We start from the raw sequence: 4,058 nt of genomic DNA, 5'->3' as shown, positions 1-4,058 counted from the left end.
ATCTGTATAAATACTGGCTACTACCATATCAGTGAGGTCTGTGAAAAGGAACATTATCCAGTTAGGTCAATTCTTACTTTGGTGAAATTTTATCTAAACACACAAAACTAAAAACAATAAGGAGGCTGGATTGGCGAGCACCAAGTCCCTGCTGAGGGCCGGTGAGGTACTGCTGCAGCCCAGGGACAGAGAATGGAAGTTACTCATTGTTCAGGGTCTGAAACATAACCTAAGAGCTCCTTACCGTGCCCTGTGCCCTGGCACAGGACTGTGCATGCGGGGAAGATGAGGTGCCTTTTGCTAATTCTCACAAGAACATCACAAGATTCCCTTTGATCCCTTTGAAGTCTTTATGTCTATGAATGATGAAGATCGCCTGAAAAATCCTTTCTATCTGGTCCTGCAGAAGTCCAGACTTGTGCAGCAAGATGGCTCAAATCCACGGAACTGCCTTAGTGCCCCGCAAAGAAGGGCTGTCCAGCACTGCTCAGTCCTTCCATGTAAGTCCCACATTTTGGTACCCAGGGAAGGACATGCTCAGATCTTACATGGAAAGGATGTGTACATTAACAAACAATTACCCACTGCTTCAACTTAGCAGCATTAGACTAGGAACTGGTTTTTGCCTGTTTTCTCTTGGTGCCCATCCTCTTTGAAGAAACTTTCTACAATGAAAAAGAAGTAAGTTTCAGCATCCTGTGTGTATAGTCCATTGTCTTAGTTACTTCTCTCTCATTGCAGAGACAAAATGCCTGATGCCCAAAATTAAGAAAGCAAAGGTTTATTTAGCTCACGGTCTATGGAGGTTTCAGTCCATAATCAGCTGGCCCCAAGGCCGGGTGGCATAACACAGGGGCAACATTTTAAGGCAGCAAAAGGCAATAAAAGCAACAACAGCAAAAGGAGGAAAAGCAAGTTTCTTTTCCTCCCTTATAAGCTAAACAGGCTACCCAACCCCTGGGGCAAGTATGGTGCCTTTTCCATGCCCTCCTCTCACACAGAATGAGCACTCCAGCACTCCGGCTCCCTGCCGAGTCACTTAAAAGTTCCTAACTTCTCAAGTTGACACAATGTATCAACCATTACATCCCTCCTTTGAAAAGAGAGCATTCAGAAGAGCCTCCTGCCTTCTCAGATCCCTTTTCCCTGAAAACCATTGAAGATGTGAGACAAATTTTGGCAAGACAGTCAAAAAATTTGACAAGAACATCACCTCTTTCCACCTAACATTCTGAGAACATGAAAGAAAGAACCTCCCTCACCACAGAGATTCAGGGAATGCCCTGAACGCCAAACGCCTCCCGCAGCTTCAGGTGAGGGACTCTCTCACCCGAAAGAGCTTGCAAAGCAGGGGCCCAGATGACCATGCTGAAGCAGGCAGTACAGATGTACATCCACCACCATATTTATGATCTCATCTCTAAATACGTGGGCACTGTGGAGGCAAGCGCGGACGCTGCCTTTAACAAAATCACAACCTTCAAGACCTGCAGCAGAAGGATACTGGTATGAAACCCGAGTTTAGCTTCAACATCACTCATACAAAGAGCAAACTGATCAATCGAACAAACGCACCTCACTCCAGCCAAAGCTGTTCTGCTTGCAAAAGGTGGTTCAGCTTATTACACAGTCACCCAGCCAGAAAGTGAAATTGAAGACCATGTGTACTGATGACCTTTTGTCTATCATGCTATACCTGCTGGTGAAAATAGGGATCCCTAATTGGGTGGCGAATTTGAGTTACATCAAAACCTTCAGACTGAGCAGCTCAGTAAAAGATGGAGTAGTGTCTGATCTACATTGAGGCTGCAATCGAATATGTTCAACAAAGAAGCCTTTCCATCAAACCATCCAGGAGCCAGAGGGCTTTGTAGACAAACTGTTCCTTAAGCAGAAGATGAGCTTACCTTTGCAGATGACCTCAACTCCCACTGATTGCCTACTTGAGCACATCGCATCAGGTAACCAGAAGGAGGTAGAAAGACTTGTGAGCCAAGGAGACCATGACAAACATGCTGTCCCAAAGATGTGCCACCCGTTGTGCTTCTGGGATGACTGTAAGAAACTGGTCTCTGGGAGGTTAAACAATCCATTTGTTGTCACTCATTCTCTAGAGATGACAGGGCAGCCTCTGCATATGCCTCTGCATGTGGCAGGCTGCCCTCATCGACATCCTGGTTTCCAAGAGTGTCATTTTGAGTGCCACCGACTATCATGGCTCCACTCCACTCCACCTGGTGTGTCAGAGAGGCTACCCAAGCATGATGCTGCTGCTGCTGCTGCTGCACTACAAGACTAGCGATGAGGTGCAGGACAAAGTGGCAGCACCACACTACACCCAGCCTGGACTTGCAGGCACGAAGGTTGTGTGAAGGCTTTGATCTATGATGATGTGTAGTCCTACAGACTAGATATCAGCAATGAGAAAGGGCACATACCTCTTCAGATAGCTGCATATTGGAGCTACCAAGACGCCATAGAGATTTTACTACAGAATGGGGCACCCAGAGAGATCCTGAGCAATTTGAAAGAGACAGTATTAAATCCAAGGATCCTGTCTATAATGGAAACCCATCATCTGTCCTTTGAAAGGAGGCTGAAGCCTTCTGAGATCCCTGCACTGTGCTCTCACCACTCTGTGGATTCCACCAGCCAGAGCTTCTTCCCCATTCCCCGAGCTCTAGACAAGAGGAGTCCAAGAAGAATGACAAAGAAGGAGAAAAACTTTTAAGAGCACTTGTTGATGGAAACCTGGAGATGGTGTAATACCTTTTAGAGTGCAGAGAAGAGAGCCTGGATGAAGTGGAAGATGCTGTCAGTGTGGCAGATTTCTAATTCCATCACTTACTGTGCCCCAAAGTTGCTCCAGCTCAGAAGAAGTTGGCAAAGATTACTGCCAATGGGCTCAGGGTGAGGGTGATCAACCAAGATGCCTTCTCCCCACTGCACATCACTGCCTTGCACAGTTGGGCAGCCCTTTTCCCCCTCCTGTTGAAGCGCTTGCCAACCCACATGCCAGGAGCACAGACCAACTATGCCTTGCACCTGGCCTGACAGAAGAGTCACCTTCAGTTGAAGAATCTACTGGATTTTAATACAAAACCCAATAAGAAAGACTGAAGTGAAAGCACAGCCCTCATTTATGCCTGTTACTGTGGCTGTCATGAAGTCACAGGCTTGCTGCTGTAGCAAGGAGCCTCCATTAATGCTTTCAATAATAAGGGCAACACAGCCTTGCATGAGGCTGTGATAGAAAAGCACATCTTCATGGTGGAGCTGTTTCTGCTTCACGGAGGGTTGGTGCTTGTCCACAGCAGGGGGCAGCACACACCTCCAGACTGAGCAGAACAGAATTCAAAAATAATGGTGTTCCTTGAAGTAGTACCAAGTTGCATTGCCTCGTCAGATGATGTTGTTGGAAGAGACCACAAGGGAGTATGTGACTGCTAAGATTAGGTAAACAGTGGAACTGCAAACTGTGTGACCTACCAGATGAGCTTTTTACAAGACAGTCTTACTTCGTTCATTCAGTTGGTCAGTTTAAGGGAAGGACTTCAAGGGCTCCCTCCAGTGTAAGGGAGATTACCACAAGAGATAGAAATGTCCCTAATTTTACAGGTTCTTTGCATGAGCCAGAGAGGCAGAGTCACATAGAAACAAACTCCTGCTGGAGCAGAGGAGACTGCAGACAGCTGATGAAAGGGTGCAACGACCTGCCCAGGAAGAGGCCCAGGCTGAGACAGTCAGCTCCTGGGAACTAGCAAATGGTACCCAAGCACACAATGGATGTGGTCAGGCCCCACGACCTGGAGCCTGTTAGCAGCCCAGCTACCTCCCAGGAGGCTACTGTCTCCCAGCCTCAACAGTAACAGGGTTTGTCACATCTGCCACAAGTGAGCACACAAGAAGTTGACACTCAGCATGAAGACAGCTTACACCTAGGTATACTTTTAAGTAATTGACTTGAGACTTTGTCTTCAGAAGGCTCCCAAAAGCTTTTCCATGGCTAAAATAATAAATACAACAAAAACTTTTCATGATGCCTCTCCTCAAAGCTA

General features: G+C 46.8%; 1 pseudogene; it reads left to right on the top strand.

Moving 5' to 3' along the window:
- The first annotated feature begins 352 nt into the window (after window positions 1-352).
- LOC101574083 lies at window positions 353-3,761 on the top strand (annotated as a pseudogene).
- Window positions 3,762-4,058: the final 297 nt, after the last annotated feature.

This window comes from Octodon degus, unplaced genomic scaffold (genome assembly GCF_000260255.1).
Source record: "Octodon degus isolate 3935 unplaced genomic scaffold, OctDeg1.0 scaffold00028, whole genome shotgun sequence".
Classification (NCBI taxonomy): domain Eukaryota; kingdom Metazoa; phylum Chordata; class Mammalia; order Rodentia; family Octodontidae; genus Octodon; species Octodon degus.
This window is presented reverse-complemented; position numbering and strand designations above follow the sequence as displayed.